This window comes from Amblyomma mixtum, chromosome 6 (genome assembly GCF_055824585.1).
Source record: "Amblyomma mixtum isolate Tamu chromosome 6, ASM5582458v1, whole genome shotgun sequence".
In the NCBI taxonomy this organism is placed as follows: domain Eukaryota; kingdom Metazoa; phylum Arthropoda; class Arachnida; order Ixodida; family Ixodidae; genus Amblyomma; species Amblyomma mixtum.
Genome location: NC_143017.1, coordinates 44,619,525 through 44,645,313, shown reverse-complemented (window position 1 = coordinate 44,645,313; position 25,789 = coordinate 44,619,525). Strand labels below are relative to the sequence as shown.

The 25,789-nt window shown below is 46.0% G+C and overlaps 1 pseudogene across 1 annotated transcript in view; it reads right to left on the bottom strand.

Annotated features, from left to right (window-relative positions):
- Window positions 1–2,905: 2,905 nt before the first annotated feature.
- Window positions 2,906–25,789, bottom strand: part of LOC149338923 (transmembrane protein 161B-like) — a 31,442-nt pseudogene continuing 8,558 nt past the window's right edge. Inside the window, exons 5-11 of the transcript XR_016283463.1 lie at window positions 25,421–25,575; window positions 22,313–22,373; window positions 20,747–20,890; window positions 18,535–18,648; window positions 17,188–17,362; window positions 10,457–10,553; window positions 2,906–6,841 (exon numbers count right to left, since the gene is read on the bottom strand). The product of XR_016283463.1 is annotated as a transmembrane protein 161B-like (transcript). The remainder of the gene's footprint in view (window positions 6,842–10,456; window positions 10,554–17,187; window positions 17,363–18,534; window positions 18,649–20,746; window positions 20,891–22,312; window positions 22,374–25,420; window positions 25,576–25,789) is intronic.

Below are 25,789 nucleotides of genomic sequence, written 5' to 3'. Positions count from 1 at the left end.
CGTCATCCAGTAGTAAGTAACGTCACCGGTGTCCCATAGGCAAAGTGGTGCGGAAAACGCTTTCACCTAGACGCACTTTAGACAGCCAAAGTGCCCCTGAATTTATTTGCTTCAAAGCTATGATCAACATACTTGCACTTGCTTCCTAAAAAATGGTCTTCACATTCAGTTTAATAGCATCCCATACCAAACATCTATACTTGCAAAGGGCACTGTCTAATGTTCAAGTCTTATCGAGGAGCTCGCACAGCGGGCTTTCAACATTGGTGTAGTTTGTTAAGAACGCCGTGAGCTGGTCTCGCTTAGAAGCACCTCCTGTCCACTCGACGACGATTGCTTCGAGGCCTGCCGTAATAGACCACCAGGAGAGTGCAATGCACTTTGCTGCATCTTAGTGAGGAACCCAAAAGAACGACGGGCTGAAGTTTGGAAACAACAGCGCCCAACCTCCGGTGTCAGCTCACGTGCAGAGACATCAAGCAAGCGGATGCAATCTTCCCCAATCGCTGCAACCACGGCGAGGGACAAAGGGCCTTGTTTCCGGTGGCTCTTCATCGTGCCGAGCACCGTGGTTGGCTGGCGGGCATCTTCCCCAACTATTGCGAACATTTCTAAGGAGAAAGGAGCACTTTCTGCGCTTTTCCCGACCTCGCGTTTTAACCTTGTGTGTCGGGTGTCAGCAGCACGTGGGAATCGTCAGCTGGCCAGAGAACTTCGCCTACCGCAGTCGACGGTACCTCGACGGCATCCTTCTCTCCTCCAGGCTCAACACGTGATGGGCGCATGTCCATAAGTCCAGGGGTATGAGTTTGTGCGCACGACTGAAAGTTTCAGACCACTCCCACCCCGGCAAGGGCATCCTCAACCTAGGGAATTTAGGGAAGGACGTGCGCTAAAAACACGACAATGAACGATGTCGAATCGCCCACTTTTGATCTTCACGCTTGTAAAAATGTCAATAAGCTCAGTCTTCATCGCCACCAATGAACTCCTTCGCTCCGCGGCACTCCTGTCCTGTTGGTGGGAACGGGCGTCGTCTTCACCGCGGTTCTGTGGAGCCGCGACCCCAAACCCTCCTTCAATAAGGTTTGGTTTATTGGGGTTTAACGTCCCGAAGCAACTCGGGCTATGAGGGACGCCGCAGTGGAGGGCTCCGGAAATTTCGACCACCTGGGGTTCTTTAATGTGCACTGACATCGCGGTGTTCTCAGAGAAGAAGGAACCTGGACGTGGCAGATTCGTTTATCTGGGGGCAATGGTACATTTGCAAGTTACAGCCATTACAATCTCGTTATGCAGCACTCTGTCTATGCTCGTTAGATTCTTCAAGGCACATTTCACAGTAACAAAGTCAGCAAGAAACAGGCAACAGCTCTGGTGTATGATTGTGTGTGTGTGATTGGCACCATCGCGGATAGAAAGGTATGCAGTCAGCAACACACCAAACATGCAAATGCTACACCGACGGTCTCATTGCATAGTTTACATTTTCCAGCAGCACGACAATGGCGGTACACACCCTAAAACAGCCTTGACCAAATTATACCTCTGGAAGGAAAGCGATAGCAGTATCAAATCAGTGGCATTAAAATAGTGTTTTCATACAAGAAAGTGGTCCAGTCTTATAGGAGGAGAACAACTTTGGTATTTAATTAGTAACACTTGCAGCATGGGTGTGCATTCAACCATCACCTTTCAATGGCTGCTAAGTAGTTTTTTGCAGTACTCTTTTATTGTGCGCATGAAAGTAACAAAAAACAAGGCTCCTGAATGTTGACCAAGTACTGCCTGTCACACTAGGATGCATTATATCACGCAAATGGAATGAAATGGACCAGAACACACAACACTTTAGCTCATTGCTGTGTTCACTTCTGACAAGCTTACAGTGTTCATGGTTCTTGCAAGTGACTATGCAATGTTACAACACTGCATGTGTGAGTAATCAGTGTTTCCAAGTGCATTCGTGCTTAAACACACAGTTTGTGATGCAATTTAGCAGAACAGACACATTTCAAATAATCATTGGCGATAAATCCGCTTTATGTAAGAACAGTGCATTTTCGAACATCCTACAAAAGGTCACAGTGCATTTGTATGTTTGCTTCTTTCACTAATTGACAGCTCGTTGCATGAGCTACCCAGCACAAACAAAGGTTTGTACTTCGAGAGCACCAGAATACATCCGCCATTTCGAAAATTCCACCTTAAGAATGAACTATAGTACACGCTTCACAATATGTAGTAAGAAAGAATGCTGCGACACATGTGGCACAGAACTTCAGAGGAGGAAGCATCCACTGCATGATGCAGAGTCGAATGTTCACCTGGTCCGAGCATTTGGAAAGCACGGTTTACAAAGTACGGAGAACAATTTAAAAAATCCAGCACTGCAAACTTGTCCGGGAAACAGTTTACGCTTAAAACGCTTCCAGGGTTCCACTACGAGATCCCCTACAAAACACTGCAGGAGGGAGGACTAGTGGCCCATGACTGCTCACCTAAGCACAGTTAGATCCACATCGCTGCGACGATATGCAGCCATTGTTTCACGTTTATGACTACACACATGATGGCATTGAGACCTAATGGAAGAATTGGGTGAATATCTAACTATATGAAACTGAACACAGAGCACAATGGAAGGTGGGGGGGGGGGGGGGCTGCAGCTTTTCACCCCCAGTCAGAAAGAGTGAGTGTGACACTTAACCTGAACAAGAGATCCAAAAGAGTGAAGACACAAGATCCAACTAAACTAAAGCAACAACAAAAAAGTTTCACGGCTGTAGCCCAATACTATGCCAGCTGAAATGCATTCCCATCACTCCACTGCCACACTTCCACTTTCTGGAAAGGATTAGTACTGCATGAATGAGACAGGACAAGAGAACGAGGAACACAGGCACACACTTCCAACTGTTTATTCGAGACCGAAAAGGAAACGCTTGTTTATGTCAAGAGACATGACAGAAAGGGAGGTCGTCGAAGCTTTTCACATTGTAAAAAATGGTGAAAAATGTGTCAGCACTCTGTCTATTTCACTTTCACTGAGCGGAATCACATTTTCAGAAGGCCACCTACTATAATTGTTTCACTTGTGTCCCTAAGATGTACTTCAAGGCCAGAAATGTTGTTTTATCTGGTTTCATGTTCACCTTGACACTTGTTCTTCATAGCCTTCCATGTCATGGTTGTTTTTCCATACCCCATTCTTTTACCTGGTTTTAATTTTCACCTTTACTCTTGTTGTTTCCATGCTCTCATGCCGGTTTTTCCACATGTCACACCATGTTTTAGAGCGCAGCTCTTTGGCGTCCGTTCCTGGGTTTCGCGTCGGCGTCGGCGTCGGCCTCGTAACCAGCTCCGCCCCCAATGTCACGCTTTTCAATTGGTCGAAATGCTCGTGACGTCACAGTGCGCGAATTTCAAATGGGGCCAATTGTACTTTGGCTAGTAACCATGCAACCAATCAAAGGGATCGTATAGTGATGCTGCAACTAAGTTGGACTGAGTTTAGTTAATTGCTTAATTAATCAATTAGCCTAATTAATATAGAGGAGAATGAAGAGGTCAGAAGAGAAGAAAAGAAAAGAAAGACGCGCGCCGCAGCGACAACAGCGTCCGCGGAAGGAGACGCTGCTGAAAAAAAAACAGATAAGTACGAAGCCACGTTCCCTCCACCACCACGCACTTCCCCACTCAGTAAGACGTTGCTCGTTTCATATACGTTGTGTCGAACATTCTAGACAGTTCCAACAATTGACAGGTTAATGACAGAACACGATGGATAGAAAGACAAGAATATAAATATGAAATAGCCTAATTAACCTTTCTAGTTAGACCGCATAAATCAATAAAACCGAGAACGAAATTGGTCAAGTTGGGGAATCGAACCAGGGTCTCCGGAGTGCGATACGAGCACGCTAGCCACTCCGTAATGCCAGCTAAATGGTTTGGAATGAACAAAGGCGCGTCTAGCTAATACAGCGTCTTCGTTCACTCCCATCTTCCCCCTTTCCCTTACGGCGAGGTGCAGGTGTCCACCCAGATATGCGAGAGAGATACATTTCCTTTCCTCAAAAAATAAATTTACCGTCCAGCAAGGCGTACAGCCGAATTGGCGATGGCGTTCTGTGGACTCCCTGGCAGCGTTGCAAGACGCTGTCGCATTCCACTCTTACAGGTGAAGCTTAACATGTTAGCCACACATCAGTAACACACGCAGACAGCCAATGGACGCGTCATTCGCTGGCAGCACTTGATTCATCATTCACAACCACATTCTTAACGTACGCTCCCTTGCCGCACATGCCAAGGACGTACACCACGATCACATTTTGCGCCACTCCTCTGTACTTTGCTTTGCTGAAACCTGGATGGATCCCGAAGAGCCTCTCGAAATCATAGATTTCCTATACTGCTGTGGTGCTCGCAGAGACCACAACAGAGCGGCGGGAGTCGCTATCTACTTGCGCACAGGTCTCTCTGCAATACCAGTCGAAATGTTTGGCACGTCACATGAAGTTGGCGAACTGTGCGCCGCAAAGTTGCCCAACGGCTTGCTGGTAGTAGCTGCCTACTTCGCCCCTACCGCACTCACGAAAGACGTCGTGCACTTCCTGCAACTCGCATTAACCGTCCATCGATCCACACCGATGTTAGTAGTGGGGGACTTTAATGTTGACATAAAGACAAACAGCAATTTCCTAACACTTATGCGGGAGAACATCCCGTTCCTCTTGCTCGTAACGCGTCTCACGGCTGTGACAACCTCGCGAGGCACTTGTATAGATCTCTTCTTTGAGAATCAAGCATTGGTGTACCAAGTCGAACATATATCAGTCTATTTCTCCGACCACAAAGCTTCCTTCATGACTGTCAAGAACTGTTAGTGGAGTCTTTGTTAAAGGAATACGTGTGAAAAATAAAAATAAAAAATTCTGTGATAGCGCATACATGTGTTGCTCGATTTCTTTGCCTCAATCTATCGAAAATGTGAAACAGCTTATTTGCTGCGCTCAAATTTCGCATTAGGAAGTAACGTAATCGTCGGTAAATTTTTTTTATCGCATTTTCATACTTTTTTTTTACTCTTGTTGTCTGAAGGGACAACTGCAATGTCACTTCGAGTATTTCTCATGCTCTTCACTCTGGCTGATTGTTAGGTTCCTTACTAGTTTCTAATCGTTTTCTTGACAAGGAGTTTCTGGGGACATCCTGACTGAATGCTCTCTGGTTTATCGGCCTTTCTGCAACGCAAATTTTGATAACGTGGTCTAGATTTTAATCAGGCCTCGTGTGAATGACAGTGATGGTTATGCGCATAGGTTCATCCCCTATATAGCGTTTGCCTTTCGGTCTCGAATAAACAGTTGGAAGTCTGCGCCTGTGTTGTCATCTGTGTTCCTCGTTTCCCTGTCCTGTCCCATTCGTGCAGTATTAATCTTTTCTGCAATGAACCAACTAGCCCATAAGAACGTTCTACTTCCACTTTCTCCTCGTTTCCCACGTTCCAGGCTCGCAAGAGCAATGCCCATGTGAATTGCCGAGCACGAAATTGCAGATTCTAAAAAACTACCAATTCAGGGACTACCGATAGTGCCAGTCTATGCCACAGGACAGCATTGCCAAACCCGGAGAAGCTCCCTCACATAGCTATTGCAGTGACCTGCCGCGCACAGAAAAGTGTTCATCAATGACAGGACATAAATGGTGTGAGGAGTGGCAATTTAACAGACTCCGACACAAATTTTAAAAGCTTGCAAGTTGTGCTCTCTGTTCAATATCCTCTCTCTCTCTGCGAGTCCTACTTGAGGGCACGTGACTACACAGGACGTGACAGTGATTTGTGTTTACCCACAATCCACTGTGAACGTAAAAGCTAAGCAATGCGACGTTTCGCTCTCCAAAACCCAACCAGCCAATCTCTTTTCTTATCAACAGAAGGATACGTTGTTGGGCGAGCTAGTTCATGACGAAGGGAAGGTAAGTGCCCAAAACGGACAATCACGAGAGAAGAGACAGGATGGGATTGCATTCATCCCGTCCTGTCTCTTCTCTCGTGATCGTCCGTTTTGGGCACTTACTTTCCCTTCTTCCTATCAACAGCCACAGCAGCACTGGTCATCTGCCGCCTTCTTCATTATCATCATCATCAACCTGACTACACCCACTGCAGGGCAAAGGCCTCTACCATGTCTCTCCAATTAACCCTGTCCTTTGCCAGTTGCAGCCATCGTATCCCTGCAAACTTCTTAATCTCATCTGCCCACCTAACTTTCTGCCGTCCCCTGCTACGTTTGCCTTCTCTTGGAAGGCAATGCCAAGCCTATAATGCCTTCAATGCCTTCAGTGCCATGCATTTCAAGACTGGGCAGTGTACCACAATCACCGAGGCAAGAAACTACCACACCAACAAACTGTCCGACCCGAGTCGCGTGCAGCGAGTCAGTCGTCAAACGAGGGACTGCTGTGAACGTCCACAAGGCCGGCTTCCAGAGAATGTCTCGGTCCCACTAACGGTCGTATCACAACACTGGGATTACTACTCTACTGGGCCTCTGCGCCTAGGAGGTGGAGGTATAGGAGTGGTAGACCAGTCCGACAACACTGGTGGCGAAGGAGGTGGCACACAGCCACCAGGTCATGAAGCTGAGGAGGCCGCGGAACAACACGGGGGTGAAGACGGCCCGCAGTCCGGCGAGGGTGAGCGACAACTGCTGGCTGGTTGCCAGGATGGACTCGGGGGAGGGTGGACTCCCCTTCGTCGGAACACTCTGTGGGATGGGCGTCGTGCTGGGGCCGGATGGGGACCACAGGTAGGCAGCCCAGCTATGGCCGCCTACACGGGAGACAGTCAAAAGGAGAGCACAATGACGCAGAATCAGAAACAAAGGTGCAACAGGCAGGGCTGCAAGTAACACATAAAAAGGAAGCCAACATGCATTCGACTCATCAGCCCTGCCCCATGCAATCATTTATTGGAATAGTCTTCCTGACAACATTGTTCACATCTCAGATTATGTTATTTTCAAAGAAAAAATAAGTAGCATTTTGCTCTGAAGTGTGTTTTTCAACTTAGTTTTTCAATTTAGTTTTTCAATTTAGTTCCATTTTCTGGTTGGTTGCTTGTTATTTATATAATGATGTTCAAATAACCATGTTCTACTTGCTTCTTTTTCCTACCCCAGTTATGTAACCCCCCTCACATAATACTCCAGTCGGAGCCCGTGAGGTATTTGAATAAATAAATAAAATAAATAAAAAGAGTCTGTGAAACCCAAGAAAGGATAAGGAGGAATGTATCTTTACATTTTTTATAAAAATAAGGAATTCACAACATTGTGGATAATTGTGAAGCACTGCAAATTAATAAGGCAATGATGGTTTAGGTTCATTGGTTTATTGGGGTTCAACGTCCCGAAGCAACTCAGGCTATGCGGGACACTGTAGTGAAGGGCTCTGGAAATTTCGACCACCTGGGGTTCTTTAACGTGCACTGACATCGCACAGTACACGGGCCTCTGGAATTTCGCCTCCATCGAAATTCGGCCGCCGCGGCCGGGATCGAAGCCGCGTCGTTCGGGCCAGCAGCCGAGCGCCGTAACCACTGAGCCACCGCGGCGGGGTAATAAGGCAATGTGAATAAGTTAGTAAACAGTAATTTTCCGAAGTGAGAAGATGTTTTAATGCAAGACAAGTTTTAATGTAGTGCATACTATAGACACAGCTGTCACGCTCACGTATCTTCTTTAGGGCCACTTCACACTTCTGACAAGACAAACAAGACAAGACAGGTTTTCTGGTCCCTTCAAGTTCATTAGACAGTCTACTGTAACGTTCAGCTAGCTGATCGCCCAATAAAAAGCTCATAAGCCAATGGACAGAATTTTAGCTCCGGAGCCTCAGACTCCATGCTCCCCTCCTGAACAAAACATAGCAATGTACCGCTGAAGAGCAAAGGACTCAGTGTTTCACTTGCACTGTGAGAGATGAAGTGAACAAGCTAGATTAATCACAGTATGACAGAGCATAGTGAACCTCCTGAACTCATCACCGAAGGCTTTGATGCTATCGAATAAAGTGATGTGTGGTGTGAAAGCCACAGACACCACAAAGTTCACAAATACGACACAAAGAGCACCAACTTAAAACTACCATGTTAACTCGTACGCAATGCAAGTTTTTTTATCGAAAGTGGAAGTAAAAAGTCAACACTTGTGTTACAACTTAATACTACACAGAGACAAATGTACACTATACAATACTTAGTTGTACTGGCTCAAGCATCGTACAGGTCAGCCCCCAACTGGGGCAAATGGGTAAAAAAAAAAGTTGAAATGTAGTATAGGTCGACCAACAGAAATTCCGAGTAGCTAACATTTAACCAAGGTGACTGGAATGGCACATTATATCAAAGCAGCGGCTCATACAGTGCCAAACTCATCACCAAAGACAGCGCATCTGCACGTCAATCACAAATCCAACACTTCACCTTAAAGGTGCACTGAAGAGGAATCTGAACTTGTCTTTTTGCCGCGGGAACTCGATCTACACGTTCCGAGCATTCTTAGAGACGGCGATTTACTGCCCTGTGTGGCCGATTTCCCTAATTAAATCGAATTAACGTCCGGCTCCCGCCTTTTTTTATGAATTCTGCCTCGTACGATGGGCGGAGTCGACCAACGCGTGGAGCGCCTTTCACCCAGTCCCGTGGAGGCTTGCCGCTCTGCCATCGGCGGAGTAATACGTAGTAGTCCGTAGTAGCAAATAGTCTGCGCGTATTTTTATTTCTTTGGGCTTATTTTGCGGCTATATTATCTGCGAATGAAACTATTTATTCATGGAAACCTAAAAAACAAAATAAAGCGAAAGCAAAGCCTCCACGGGACTGGGTGAAAGGCGCTCCACGCGTTGGTCGACTCCGCCCACCGTACGAGGCAGAATTAAAAAAAAAAGGGCGGGAGCCGGACGTTAATTCGATTTAATTGGGGAAATCGGCCACACAGGGCAAGAAGTCACTGTTTCTAAGAATGCTAGGAACGTGCAGATTGAGTTCCCGCGGCAAAAAGACATGTTCAGAATCCTCTTCAGTGCACCTTTAAGGAAAGCATTACAGAACATGCAGGACATAAAGGCCTTTATTTCGTTTCATTCAAGTTCACATGTGCCCTCAAAGTCCGCACTGCTACCAATGTTGCAGGTTAACGGTAGCAATCCACATTGAGTACATGGGCAGCTTAGCATCGCTACTGTGCGTCAAAACGTGCTCTTGCTGCTTTCTCAATACCAGTATCTATCAGCCTCTAAAGCACATGGCTGACACAATGCCGACATAGCGGGTGAATAACTTTTAATCAGGCTTATCTAAGGACCTTTTGCACGGCTCTCGTGAAAAAAAGAAGAGGCACGTAAAACCTTCAAGTCATAAAGGTAATCGCAACTGATGTGTTTTGATGGCAGCCTTGCATTCTAGTGATGAGCAGCACATGAAAATCATTTTTCAAGCACGTAATTTACTTCACGAACTTGTTATGTTACACTCATGGGCTTTTTCTTCTTTAATCCTGCTTCGCTTCCACAAGAGCGACCTTCGTGTTACATTTTCAAGTGCTTTATTTTCTAATGCTTCGCAGCCGCAAACTTGGCCCTCACGTTACGTTTGGGTGAGTGCAGTACGTAGATGCTGCCTCACAGGGTGATCTGGAATTAGCAAAATGGGATATGAACAAGGTGAAATTTATGCGCTCATGTTTATATTATCCCTTTCAGGCGCTTTGTACACAATTGTGCAAGCGGCAAACTTACAGCTTTTTCTGAGAAACTGGAGCAGTTAGCAGTGATTTCATTATTTCAGTGAAATTGAGTACCCTTCTTGTTGCAAATAAGCTGCTTTTTTTGTACCATTTAGCGAATGCAGTAAATAATATTTCACATAAGAGTGAGCTAGGTAGCGCTTTGTCCGCCGTTTTCGTGCAGACAGATCTTGCCACGAGTGAAAACATCGATTGTTTTTGCTCAATTTCGAGCGTAACGTGACTCTTCCAAACACAAAGCGATTCCACGATCCCTAGGGTGTTTACCTGACACACGAGAACATTTTGATGTTATTATTTCTAACAAATCTGACATTTTGTGCGGAATTCTCCACATCGTTGTAAGAACTGACCTGCTGGTCTTTCACGTTCGAAAACTAACAAATTCCCTTTCTTGAGGCCAGAATATACTACTTAGGTGAAAAAATAATTGATTTCAGTGGAAACAAAAAATGGCGCCTGAAAGGGATATGCAGAGGGGGAAAAAAAAAAGAAACCCTGAGGCCTAGCAGTAAAACTATAACAAAGTGGCTTATTTTACATGCAGGCTTGCAATGACTGACAGTGACGATGTGACAATGTAGCAATTTTAGCTCCACTTGGAGCACACTGGAAGCAATTCACGCAACTGCCTCACTCACCGAGCGTTTTCAGCAGCAGAGCTGTGAATGCGCAGGCAAGCAGGGGCGTGATGTACTGCAGGGCCACCACACACAGGTAGTAGAAGACCCGAACCACCTGAGACAGGCCACAGGGGTGATAAAAAAACAAAGCTCAGCACACAAAAAAGCAGACTTTAAATCTTCGCACTTTAGCCTCATTCCCTTAAAGGGACACTGAGGAGAAATTGAAGTTGGCTTCTATCGACAGAATACCAGCTCCTGATTACAAAAACGCCACTCATACTGACAACAACGCTCTTGCAATGTAGAAAAGAGCAAGAACCAAAATACAGGTATCGCCGCCACAGGCCAAACTCGCAAGTACAAGCGTGATGACGTCATAGGACAAAACAGTGTTGTTAGAACCAATGGTTCTAGCAACACTAGGACACGAGAAGCAACGAATCACTGAGGTGCAGGCAATGCATGCGCAAATCTCCTTGACGTCGCCAGATGGCGCCACGTCCCCGGCAGCTACGCGCGCCTGCAGCATTGGGATCAATCAGCGTCTGCTCACCGGCGGTAGGCGGGCTCCCGGTATTCCGCTAACGGTAACAAAGTACACAGTATGCTAAAGGTGTCTATTTGCGAGAACTTCATTGACGACTTTGAGAATGGGATCCATCACAACACTGGCAAAACGCCGGTGCAAACGTAAAGGAAGCGATGGTAGTGAGGGCCGCAATAGCCGATAGATGCCTTCAACGTGCGGCCGGCGGTAGCTTACTTTTTGGCTGCTGCTAGGCCGCTCTGCTGGCCACCAGAAATCACGGAGTCTGCGTTACGTCCTGTGCATGTCATGTTTCACGTCACTTAGTCCTGTGTCGTCATAAGAGAATCCCAAGTTTGAATCAGAGCGGCAGGAAAAACTTTTTCAACTTCGAATCCAAATTTCTTAGAAATAAATGCATCTTTCGCTGCTGGCCAAGTGGCAACAAAGCCATGAAATGCCGAACTATCGGATTTTTCTTTTAAAAAAATATTAATAGAGCTCTCCTCACCGTCCCTTTAATGTCCAAGACAAAGCACCCAACTACTATCAGTTTCTCTGATAGTTTAAACTATTCCAGCTGATCCATGGGCGATTGAAAAATTCACGGACGATCAATGCAGTCGATTCTGAGAGGAATGAGGTAGGAAGTCCACTCCAGTTTCGTGAGTGTACTGACTCATGGCGCCCTCTTTGAACAGCCACGTAAACTAGCGCGTGTGCCAAAGGTCTGTGGCGCCCTCTGTGCGTAGCCGTGCACACTACTGCCACAGTGCGGAAGAGGCCTGGCAGTTGAACATCAACGGAGGAAGGCTGCTTGTCACGTTCTCGAATTCTTTGAAATCATCTGGGATATTCTCCAATTTGCCGCCGCAGTGGCTCAGTAGTTATGGCGCTCGGCTGCTGACCAGAAAGACTTGGGTTCGATCCCGGCCGCTGCGGTCGAATTTTGATGGAGGCGAAATTCTGGACACCGTGTACTGTCTGATGTCAGTGCACGTTAAAGAACCCCAGGAGGTTGAAATTTCCAGACCCTTCACTATGGCGACCCTCATAGCCTAAGTTGCTTTGGCGCGTTAAACCCCCATAAACCAAACCATACTGTCCAATTTGTTCAAATGAGATGCCAAGTTTGATCAAGCATTTGATCAAGTGATATCAAGCATAGGCTTCAAGCCGAACACGTGCTTAATCATGGGCTTGGTCGAATGTTTAGGGGAATCCCCCAAGATGGAGTAGATTTGTAATGAGGGAGGAATTACTCATCGACTCATTGAAAAAAAAAAAAATCGTCCTTGTCCGGGGTTCGAACCCGGGACCACCGCTTCACCGGAGCAGTTGCTCTACCAACTGAGCTAACCGGGACGGCAAGCTTATGGTAGGGCGAGAGCGAATTGATCAATAACTCAAAGTGGGAACTGTGTTGGTCGAATGTTTAGGGGAATCCCCCAAGGTGGAGTACATTTAACTAACTGCGAAGTTTCTGAGAAAGCTGTATAGCTTTCCTTTGTAGCTGTATGGCTGCGCTCGGGTGGACGTCAATGAGTAATTACTCCCCCATTACAGATCATGCGCTTGCACGTCCAAGCGGCATCGTGCTCTTGCATTTAGACTGTATCGCGCACGAATGGAAGTGTATGAAGATGCCGATTTCCAAAGCATGGCACAAGAAACTGGAATTTAACATGCTGGGAGAAAGGCATCAGCGATGGCCAAGTCTGGAAAGTGCAAGGATGGTGTTTGCTGTTAGACTCTGCCATCGCTGCACCCTTTCTTCCCGCATGTTAAACTGCTGTGCTTTGCTGTGCGGTGCTCTACTCTTATGCTGTACTTTGGAAATCGTCGCCTTCATTAGCTTCCATCTGTGCATGATACAGTCCAAATGCGAGAGCAAGCTGCCATTTGGATATGCCAGCCCAAGATCGAATGTGTGTTCGATTTCAAGCCTCCTACGCTCAAGGTGCTGGATGAAGAGAAATATCGAGGTGAAAACTGAGCAGAGCTAGGGCAGCGAGAAAAGCAGCCGATAAGACATCAGTTAAGAACGCCGAGCGATGAAAGGAAAAATTGGCTAACGAAATAAGATCAGCAAAATACAAATAATACCCCTGTCAGACTAGCAGATTTAGTGTCATTCGAACCGAATGGCATTCGAACTGTCGAATGTCATTCAGTCTCTTTCGGTGCTACACGGTAAAAATAATGTCATTCGAAAATGATGGCAGTGGCGATCAGTGAAAAAATAATAGTACAATTGAAAGACATTAGCATGCATGAAGATCTTTGAAATTGTTTTGTAGTGTTTCAAGAGTGGGTGAGAACATTTCTGTGCAATATTATAAGCTTAAAATATTATTTCCGGCCATTCTGCTGCACTCCGGCCATCAAGTACAAAGTCAACCACATGTTCCATGAATGTAAACAAACAAAATGGCTGACACAGCGACGCGCACAGGAGCGTGGAGTGTGGAAATGACTTCCAAAAGGTGAACTGCTCAGCTACATCTTTAAGTACTTCCGATCTACACGAACATGGAACGCCAACCGGCAAGAAACACGCAACCCAAAATAATGGACGGTCGCGGGAAAGGCCCCGCTTCACGCTCGCCGCTTGCGTTGGCTGCTGCTGAGACCGAGAGTAACAGCTATCCACCAGATCCTCTAGTGTGAACAGGTTCACACCAAAATTAACATTTCTGTAGCAGAACTAAATAAATACAATTTATAACTTTGGCAGTGCGGTCATTATTTTTTCGTGTCGCTTGTTTCTGCTGCATATCTGCTGTCCAGAGTAAGCAATTGGTTCGAGATCGAATGCGAATGACTTCCCCAAAATCATTCGATGGCGAATGACATTCAAACCTAATGACATTAGGAGCCAATGTCACTTGATGAGAATGACATTAAATTTGCTAGTCTGACAGGATATGATGAAAGTTAGCACAACACAAAAAAGAGACAGAAGGACGGGACGACGCGCTACTGACAACTGAATTCTGATAGCGCGCAAGCGAACCCGCCGATGACTGACGCCCTACTAACAGAGGTGTTGGGAGCGACAGGGCGGTGCGGACGCTGTCGACTTTGAAATGTTCTGTGAGGTGAACAGCGAGATTCTTGCCACTGTTGCGCCAACCCAAGGCAAAGAGTGCACTGAGAATGAGGCCAGCGGCGACGATTTAGCAACATAAGATTTCAGCCCTCCTACGGTGGAAGCTCCTCAAAAATTGGAGGTTATGACGGCGTTCGCCAAGATGGGCCTCATGGAAAAGCTTGTCCCCAGTCTCACTGATTTTGAGACTGCTGTTGTCACCACATGGCCGCCGCGACGGCAACTGAAAATGACGACTTCTGGTCGACAGCAAACAAATATAGTGCACGTACGTACATGTGCTTGTGGGAAATTTACTGTGCCTGAATTTTTCCTTCAGATCATAAATAGCGGCAAATTTGTACCAGTTGGTTAAGCTGTACTACTGGATAGTGCATACTTTTCCTACGTCCCTGCCAACTACGTATTAACGGGGTTTCACTGTATGTTTAAACACAATTTGACATGCGCCAAATTATCACCTTTATCAAAAAATGTCCTACAACCTCGGTTTAGTTCCTTCCTTCACATGCTCTCTGCATAGCTCTGTCAGCATGCATGCAAAGAATATAAATTACGCAAACACATCTAGCACAGTTCCCTGTCTGCAAAACAGGATATTCTGAAGACCTAACTGGGTGATTATTACAATGATAGTATACATTAAAATATGAGAAATCAGATTTCTACAACGTGCTCAGAATATTGCATCCTATTGCCCGGCAGCTCACCCTCATTTGATATATTACTACTAGGGGTGCGCGAATATCAAACTTTTCGAATACGAATCAAATACGAATACTTAGTTCTGAATATCGAATCGAATATCGAATAATCAAGGACAGACGCATTTAATCACTACTAAACATTTATTTGGGCACCCAAGAACATCACAGTTCAACTATCAATGATTAAATGAACACAAAAGGTGTGTGTGGCTGCACAAAAAGTATCAAAGTCTCGAACATTATTCTTAGAAGAGTGGAAATATCAGAGAAGATGGCTAGTACACAGCATTGATTAAGGCTAGCTTGCCATCAGCACAAAAGCGCGTTGCTGGGATGACGTAAAAGTTTGTCGCGAAGGAAAACCAGCTGCACCACATGGTCAGACAGAAGTAGTTCCCTTCTAACTGAAACGACTCCTCCAGCCACAGAAGATGCCCTCTCACTTGGCACTGACCTGGCACATATTGCGAGGTACTTCGTGCACAGCTCTGACTATACCAGCTTTCTCAGGTATAGCCACAAAGAAGCTCACCAGCGCAGTCAGCTACGGCATGGCCCTTGGAGGAAGAAAGAATTTTCCTACCGTGTAGGCGCCGCCATGTTGTTATATATCTGTTGATAGGGCTTGCGGACCGAAATGCAGGCCGGTGCTCACAATGAATATTCGGCTAGATACGAATATTCGCGTCGGGTCGAATATTCGAAACAACACGAATACTTGGATTTCGAATCGAATTCGAATACTAAAAATATAATATTCGAAATATATTAGAAAATTTCGAATATTCGCACACCCCTACTTACTACGCTTCCCATAGTGGTCTTCCAGTGCGCACTCGTTCTTTCGTGAGCACCAATCACTGCTCTAGAGAACTACGACCATTAAGTGTGAGCCAGCATGGCCAAATGCATTAAGTGAAACTTATGATCGCTAAAGCAGCAAGATTTACAAATTATCCACTTCACTAACCACGCCAAATACTGCGTCATGATGAGGTTCCACAGAAATAGCGGCGACGGAGGCGGCTGGCCAACGTGTATACTCTGCACTCATGGTACTCTTCTTACACACATGCAGCACCCTTTCGTGCCATCCTGAGATTTCATCACTGAAAGGTACCGTTCTCCACCATTGCATAGTATACTTCCCAACATTCCAAATGGTCCAGTAATTTCAGATTTCTGTAAGATGCATGTCCTGGAGATCACAAGAAGTTTGCTTTTGCAGTGTCTACTGTTCGCCCGGGCAAATGACTGCCAGCACAAGCAAGCCAGGTAAACGGCACACAATTCAAGTTTTTGTCACTGAAACTCATTTGCCTACGAATTACCAATTATATTTATCCTGAGAACATGTACTGACAGGATGAGTGCACTTCTCGCGGTAGGCCGAAACTACCCTAGACCCCGCAAATAGGCCGGCTCTGCGTATATAGATCGGTCCGTCCAATTTCAGATGGTCAATTTTGTGGAAAATCACTCACCTCATATACAGCAATACACAGTATACTCATCATCATCATCAACAGCCTGACTACACCCACTGCAGGGCAAAGGCCTCTCCCATGTCTCTCCAATTAACCCTGTCATTTGCCAGTTGCGACACCGTATTCCTGCAAATTGCTTAATCTCATCCACCCACCTAACTTTCTGCCACCCCCTGCTACGCTTGCCTTCTCTTGGAATCCACTACGTTACCCTTGAGGACCAGCGGTTATCGTGCCTTCGCATTACATGCCCTGCCCAAGCGCATCTCTTTCTCTTGATTTCGACTAGGATGTCATTAACCCACCTTTGTTCCCTCACCCACTCCGCCCGCTTCCGATCTCTTAATGTTACACCTATCATTCTCCTTTTCATAGCTCGCTGCGTTGTCCTTGAATTAATGTTACACCTATCATTCTCCTTTTCATAGCTCGCTGCGTTGTCCTTGAATTAAGCTGAACCCTCTTTGTTAGCCTCCCCGTTTCTGCCCCATAGGTGAGTACCGGCAAGATACAGTCGTTGTACACTTTTCTCTTGAGGGATATTGGTAAACTGCCATTCATGACCTGAGAGAACCTGCCACATGCGCTACACCCCATTCTTATTCTTCTAGTTATTTCCCTCTCATGATCCGGATCAGCTGTCACTACCTGCCCTAAGTAGACACATTCTCTTACTACTTCCAGCACCTCGCCATCAACTGCGAACTGCTGTTCTCTAGCTGGACTGTTGAATATTACTTTCGTTTTCTGCATGTTAATACTAATACACATCAATATACAGTATACACACTTCAGCTGTTTGGTCTAGGAAAGTGGCTGACAGGGTGCACCAGGTATAAGTCGGGAAGTGAGCCCTATGCCGAGCTGCCACTATGCAGACTCGAAGAGTAAGAACACAGCTAACTATTCCTCACCCTCCGCTGCAGATCAACGTTGCTGATGTTCCCGGCCTCCCTGCGCATGTCGGCCATCCTCTCGGGGGCCAGGTTGAGGTAGGACTGCAGGTAGCGGGGCATCAGGCACAGCCGCACCACCACCACGGCCAGCACCAGCACAATGCGGCTCGTCTCAAACGCCTCTCCGCTCATCCTGCGACCACCCAGGGCGAAGAGAGCGAACTTTTTGTTGCGAAAGCAACACTACACCCACCGCTTCGCCTCTTCAGCGTGGCCGCACTTTCGCCGTGGCGGTGACTCTACGAATGACCTTGAGCCGTCGCCTAGCAACCGCAGCAGCTACTGCCGCTGCACTTCGCTAGAGCTCAGCCAAAACGCCTAAATGCCTAACCACAAGCGAATCCTAAGCGTAGCTAGGCAGCCGTTCCTTTCACAACACAACCATATCTAACCACAGCTAAACCACTGCCATTTTTTTTCCTTTTTAATCACTGCATTCTGCATGCTCTACTAAAATTAGCAAATGCTCTAATCCACCCACTTAACCCTAATCCCGCTATCTGTTTCGTGAGTGCATTCCATAACCTGGTTTGCAATAGAGAACTGACTGTTTCTGCTTTCCTAAGGAGGTCCGAGAGGCGGTTGACAACTGTTGTGACATCCACACGCACTGGCATAACTTAAAGCACCATCTTTAAACTATAAACAAAAGCTATCCTTCGGGGGAGCCTTCTAAAATTACAAAGTCCTCATGTGCTTCTCGATGGATGCGCTCGGATTCATCTTTTCAAGCAGTGAACAGAGTTGCTCTGCTTATTGTCTCCACTCTGAGCTGATCAACCTGTCCTTGCCCTGCCTCCTGCCGATAACTTTCTCCATCAGATCAGACACGCAAGAATGGCAGATTTCTCTTTCACAGCAAAGAAGCAGGATCCTTACCTAAATAGATGCTGGAATACACCCCCCCCCCCCCTTTGTCCCCCCTTGCTATGCATCGTAGAGAGGAGTGTTTCCTCAGAGATGGACAGCATGTGTGACAACTCGGGATGTGACCACTGAGGGTTGGGGTGATGGTGCCAATTGATGATGTGCACAAGACATACGCACACATGCACAGCATGCAGAAAAGTCCGACTTTGGGAGCCATCACAACTAATGCAGAGTGCTCGCCCGCAAAAGAGACAAGTTTATGTGCAATAAAAGCATCGCGAGAACTAACACAAGTTGCCAGTACTTTTCATAACCACAACAACTGTGCAATCCTTTTGCTCCGGTACCTAATGAACTGTGTGTTTGACAAATGGGCTCCGAAGGGCATGGCGAACCACAGCAGAGGTGTAGTAGTACCGTGTGGCAGGCACTCACAGGTTTCCCCTCATGCCCGGGAAGGACCTCTGGGTGAAGTACTCGCGAGCCAGGGGCTTCACCCACAGCAAAACCACGAACAGGGGCGACACAAAGCTCAGGTGCAGCAGCAGCCTGCAACAATAAGGAGCAACACACACTTGGAGACACACTTGCATACACAGCAAAAATTCGGGGCCTTCTTAGCCCCATCCTTAACAGCCTAGGTTGCCTGCCATGGTGTCGACAATGAGTGCTTAGTCCATTTTCTCCAGTGAGCCTACTTGCAAAATTTCCAGCATCATTTGGAATTTTTTGGGGTGGGCCAACTTCTAAATTTTGGGGGTCTACCTGCCACGGTGGGCATGCTGCCCACAATCCGGTGGCAGGTTGCCATATGCCATGGTGAGCAGGTTTTCATGACGTCACAAAGTCACGTGACATCTCTCTACACCAATCGGGAAGGCCCACCAGGGCAGGTTGTGATGATGTCACAAGGTCACATGACCTCTCTCGACCAATCAGGGAATTTCGCTACGGAGAAGCCGGAAACTGCATGACAACAACCTAAATGCTACTGCACTGACACACTTGGCCAGCAAGGACGTGTTCTACAGACAAGCTAGACGCATAAATAAACGCTTCGGGCTTCAGAGGAATGAGAGGGTTAGTGCTCTAGCTCACCATCTTAGCAACCGAGCCTATCCATCCCCCCCCCCCCCCCCTCCCTCCTATTCAGAACGAGTGCCTTGAGACCCAGCAGCTCGACCACTGGATTTATCCATCACCACACAGGTGCCTCACCTCAGAGGAAGCCTACGCTTGGCTTTTCCAAACCTTTTCCAAACCTTTCAAGATACCATAAGATCCAAACCACCCAATACCAAAGCACTTGCCCTTGGTGCAGCACTAGTCCGATAATATTTCAATTATCATGAGGGTGCCACACTAAAGCGCAACATTTACAGACACCAGACATGTCGCCTGAGCAGTGGGGAGGACTGACCAGCGTCACCTAGGAGAGCCAATGAGAACACATCCAACTGGTGCACTCGTCGGCCAAGGCTACTGGGGTCCTTAATTGAAGACTCCAGCCACCACTTTAGTCAACATCCTTTTTTTTTTTGGCTATCAAGCCAAAAAGAGGTGTGTGACTAGAGGTTCTAGAGGTTTGTGACTGCTTGAAGCTTTGAATATGAATCAAAAACAGAAGACTCCCTTTAAGACGGACAAGACGGACTCTGCGGAGTAGCTGTCTTGCGGAATCACATTTTCTTTTTCTTGGGGGGAAGCTTTCTTGGTGGTACAGAAAAAGCAAGGCATCTTTGCGCCAATGTCGATGCAAAGATCTAACATGACCAGATCTCGACATCGTGTGAGCCTCACCTGCTGCACATTGCCTCCCATGGACTAAAAGCTTATGTGCAAAGTGCATCTGCTTGTTGACTTAGGGCTTAAAAACTGCTGGGCAGCATTTTCAACTGAGGCAGCACTGCAGTGTGCAATCGTGGCATTCAGATGGCCAGGTATCACCACCGTGCACATTACTCACGGCGGACAGAAAGACACATGGTGTGCTTGCTTGTGGAGTAGGTAACAGTTATATGCTGCAGAATGAGTGAGATAAGAAAGAGACGCCCGATGACCCTGCTGGGCCTTCATTACGTTTTGTTTTTATCGTCCAGAACATATGCGTTCCCCTTGTCTGACATCACAGATATCATCTGAGCCCTGTCAAACCGTCTTGAGGGTTTTTTTTAAGAGTGTGAGCTCTAACTCATCACGTTTCGAGATTTCATGGGGTCTGCTACCACCCTGAGATCACAGCGCCATCTGTGGCAGAAACTAGAAAACACCACTTTGCACTGAGACTTGTAGTACCATCTAAAACAGCATTGTAGAAACAACCACCAGCCAGCTAACGCTCGTTACTTCGTCTTCCGGACGAGGGCGGCCTTTTTTTTTTTTTTACTCGTGCACACTGGCAAATCTGATGCTGTTACCCATGTAACACTATGCATAGCACCCTGTTTCAAATGGACTACCTTTACTTCGAACTCCCTCTAACTGGAACAAATTTGTGGTATCCTTCCAGTTTAAATTATGGAGATCCGACTGCAGTTTCATGAACTGGCATGCGCAGACGACGACAGGCCTAGAAAGTGACTCTGTGAAGTCAGAGTCCACTCCAAGCTCAACTGAAGTGACCCCGGGGACGGAGCTACGCACGCACCTGAGAAGGTGCTGCCCCTCGCAGTACTTGAAGGAGTCCCAGTGCATGCGGGCATAGCGGAGGCCGGGGAACGTGAAGAAGGCCCCCACCAGTCCGCACCAGACGGCCAGGCAGAACTTGAACATCAGCTGTGATGCGGGCCCACTGGGAAACGCATATAGTATGAAGGAAGACAATTCATTTAAAAAAAAAATGACAGCTGCGTCTTCAAGTATGTTCCGCAGGGCTACAGCACTATTATCACAGTGGTACTTGTAGTAGGAGTAGTATAAGTATTACAAGCAGGGGCAGAGTACGTGCCACTAGTCCACTATTATGTCATTACCTTCCGACCAATAACTGAGACACCCAGAAAGAGGGGGGGGTTAAAGCAAAACTCCTTGAAATGAACTGAAAGCAGCGAGTAAATAGGGCAATAATGAAGGGAGGGTGAGAATGAAAGAGCAGAGCAAGGGGTAGCGGTGGAAGAGAGAAAGGCAGAAGTGTAAGGTGGAAAGTGGAGGATGAGGGTGTGGCAGGAGCAGGTGGGAGGGATTGCGCTCAGTTTGCACCAGCCGTTGTGTAGTGACTTCCTAAACACATTTGCAGATAGCTCTCATGCTAAAAACGTGCGCCACAACAACCACTGCACAGGCGAGTGTAGTGGACGGAGTAGCAGGCGGGTACCCCCTCTTCCTTGTGCAAAGATTGGGGGCCCCTTAATTGTCACACAGGTGCATGGCTGATTATGTTCGAATCAGCGTAAGGTCTACCACAAAACTGCTAGTCGCAACTTGAGCCAGCCACAAATTGGCAGTCAAGCTGTCAATCAGCACACAATTTATCATGGGATACACCATTATCATGGGAACGGGCATACGCTACCCTGAATGTGGGCCATGCACCGCTGTGCACCACTGAGGAGCGATTGTTCAGTGCAATAGTTCAGAGGGCTTGTGTGACAAAGCACAAGCCCTTGAGCTCTTAAGGGTAGCTTAAGCTTCATCCAAGTTTTCAGCCTCAGTATATCGCAAAATCAATATGAACCAAATTTTATGTTAGAGAGTACCATAATCGTCTGTAATTTTTTCCATACGAACACAAGTTTTTAGAATATCGCAATAACTGGCCTCTTTTTTTTTTTTCCAACTACTTTCCCTCAAAGGACCATCCGAAAACAGGCATATAGTGTCCTCAATTAGCTGTTAGGTCATTCAATGCATAAAATTGGCCCCAGATTAAGAAGATGACCTTTAATAAAGAAGCATGTATTAAGCTCAAGGCAACAAAAAGCACACATCTAAGCACTCAGGAATCATACCATTGTCAGCTTCTATTGAAGAGACAGGTCACCATAGTGCCACAAGAGTCTGCTTGGCATGACGGGAGAATTGTCATGTACTGTATGCCAGATAACAATAATAATAACTACTATACTACTAACAACAATGATGTACTCAAACCATAAGATGACCAATAGCTCAATGAAAATAAAGTGCTCACAAGAATTAGTGGCTATCAAGTTCTACAAACAAGACAACAAATTCACAATGTCTAGTTTAGCTCTGAAAAAAAAAAAAGCCTCACCTTGAACTCAGCCCTTGTGTTTGTAGAAACTGATGTGAACTCTCATTGAAGCTTTGGTATGCTGTCGAGAGAAAAAATAACATCCAGCTTCGAGGTCTGAAACAGACTGCTTCTGTTCTCGCAAAACAATTTGCATAGCAAGTGGGTGCCACGTACAGATTTTCCAAACTGCAGCTAAGCTATGAAGACTCAGTGAGTTTCCATTATCTTTGTTTTTAAACTACCAAAGCCTATACTATACTGTTTTCATAGGAAATGCAGCAGTAGGCTCATTTTGTGAAGCAACCGTAATAACACGCCCACTTCCATACGAGTGAGTTGAAAGCCAACAAACGTCGACTGCAAACTTAAGTACAGTCACTCATAGAAGAAAGTACAGACACTCACAGAATGCAAAATTATGTGAGTCTTAAGGATATTTAATACACATACTTCTATTACTTGACTAACTGCCCCCTTAAATCAGTAAATTCATACATCTTGGGTTACATATCACCACTAACCTGACATGGTCGCTTCACATTCAAAACATAATAAACAACGCTAACCTCATGTTAGGTTATTTATGCCATAGCTTTTCCAAGGCCCCACCCTTACTGAAACTACTACTTTACAAGACACTAATTCGATCGAAACGCGCTGCTTGGGGATCCCTATCACTAGAAACAGATCAATTCACTTCAACTTATTATAAATAATTCTGTTCGTTTTATTCTATCAAAATATGACAGGGCAGCTAGTAGAACTAACATGAAATCTGGACTAGATATCATTGCATCATTGCTTATCATTGCATCAAAAAATTTTCCGGCTCAGCTTTTTTCAGAAATTTTACTATCATACCACACTTCACCATAACATTATAATTTTATAGATTACTCTCCATGCATATCAAACTGTATCAACCATCCTCATAAAGTTGAGATTGAATCATCAAGAACCGAAGTTTTTGCTCAATCATTCATGCCCTGTACTGTGTGGGAATGGAACCAGCTTCCTGCAGAACTCGTGAATATTAATGATAGCCAACTTTTTCGCATTGCTTTAGCTAACATTGTATATTCAGGTCATTTCTAATGTATATTTTGTAGAGTGAAATTAGTTTCCTATGTTTTCGATGTGCACCTCTTTTTTTTTTTTCCCATTCCCCTTCTGTAAATGCCTTTGGCCCTGAGAGGTGAAACAAATGAAATGATATGAAAGTTGCACATGAAATATGCTTCCCTTATCAATGTGCTACCTTTAAACAGGTCGACTTATTATCTGTCTTAGGCCGAGATGCAAGAAGTTTGTTCTCAGGCTTTAAAACAATAGGGCCAGTTCCCTTACACAAGCTAGCTTAAGCGGGCCAAACTAGAAATTAGGTTAGAACAATATCAATCTGTGAGGCGTTTGTAACTGTAATGGAACTCTACTAGATGAGAGAAATAAGTGAAAGAGCAAAAAGTGAAATAGAAAAGTAATGCCCAACCAGCTCTGGTATTTCAGCACCTGCCCCTTCAAACAATAAAGATTATTTTTTTATTCAGCTACATAAAATGTGCACCAGTGGATGTAATCGCAAGGCTTCCAACTGTTTCAGGGTGTGCGAAGAAAAATTAAGCTGCGGCTTTTCACTGGTCCAGAACTCAATGTACTCCAATATCGTACACATGCCCACATGCATGAAATTTTGCTTTCATTCCAGCGTTACAAGCTGCGACTAAAGCAAAATAAAAAATAAATGAAAGATAGGGAAGAACACTAAGTCCAGTGCTACATGCTACCATCCTTTCCTGAAAAGTGGGGAGACTCAATGGCAAGGCACAGTACTGCCTGGAACCACATTACTGGGTGACAAAAATTTTGTGCCACCAGCTTACAGAATGAGCTTTATGAGTTTCGCAGCAGAAAAACACTCAAATTGGGTAGAAATGCTGCTCTAGATTGTCTAAAACAGCCGCTTGGGCAAGTTGGTAATCCACGAGAGGAGTGAATGCAAAAAAGATGGGGACGTAGGAATAACACAAAGACGAGCGCTGACTTTCAACAAGGCAGCGCTTGTCTTTGTGTTATTCCTATGTCCCCGTCATTATTGTGCTGTCTGCACTCTAGATTGTCACTACAAAAAGGTACACAGATATGAATAGCTTCTCACTGAGCAGCCTACAGTTACAGTAGACTCTTGTTAATTCGAACCCACTTAACTTGAACTGCCGGTTTATTCAAATGCCTCACCAACATCCAGTGTATTGACAGGGCTACCTTTAAATCAATCTACACATAATTCAAACAAATATCAGTTTCCTTCAAGCTCAAACCACCGGGAGTTGATTGCATTTAGAAGTATGCAAAGAAACACCTGCATTATACAGTACAATTCCAATGTTACGTTCCTGGGTGCGCTGCGCTTTCGCGAGCCAGTCTCACCCTAGCTCTCACAGAAAACCACGTAATATAAACTCGACTGTTACATCACAATGTGATAAAGAGTTTCCGCATGGTGCATTGTAAATATTCACCTCACAATAGTTTTTCACCTGTGCCAGTGTTTCGACAGCCCAGGTGTAGAGCGTGTGTGCGTAACGGCATGCCACTGTAATCTACGTTTTTCTAGTCGCAATTTCTAGGTTCCGTTAGACAAGGATAGTGTAGCCTGCCTCAATTTTCGCCTGCTCTGCGCGCCTTCCCTCCTACATGGCAGCTCTGCATTTTGGATGTTACGCACATGCGGGATAATTGTGAGAACCCCTTTCAAATTCCAGAGAAACATGTTGCTTTTGCTAGAAGTATAGAAAAAGAAAAGATCTGCATTTTTTTTACATGTGTTTCCGGGCTGCTATATTTATTTTTTTCTCTGCGGTCCCATGAAAACCATAACAGCCGGTTATCTACTGTAACAGTGAGGTTCTACACCGTCTTGACATAACTACATGCCAGGTTGTGCCTAACTCACTGAGCATTCATTCTGCAAGCCGCCATCTTAATGCCGCCACTCCAGATTTCTGCTAAGTCTGGCAGCACAATTTGCTCTGGTGTTGACACATTCGCTCCCCAAGGCAGCCAGTTCGCTCTGTGAGCAGAAGCTTTCCCCGGGGAGTTGAAAAGGGGCTTGCACCGCTCACTCACCCTCGCGGAGACCAAACTCGAGGAATTCCTCGTCGGCGATGAGCACCACCATGGCGAAGACAAAGAAGGTGAAGCCCGAGACAAGGCAGAGCGAGCGCTCTCCGACCGGCTCTTCACCGCGGAAGTAGAGGGCGGTAAGCGAGAAGAGCACCTTGCTGGGCGCATGTCAAGGACTCTAGCACTCTGAGCATGCTTTGTTCCGCGCAGACCCAAACCTGAAGACAGCCCTAATAATCCACCGAGCTGTCATCAACTGGGTTCCTTCTATGCATGGCACATTTGTAGTGGATCAGAGACTGTTTTTCCAAACTCGCCACACCTACCCTCTCACTGGATTATGCAATGGCAGGAATAAGCAACAGCCAGACT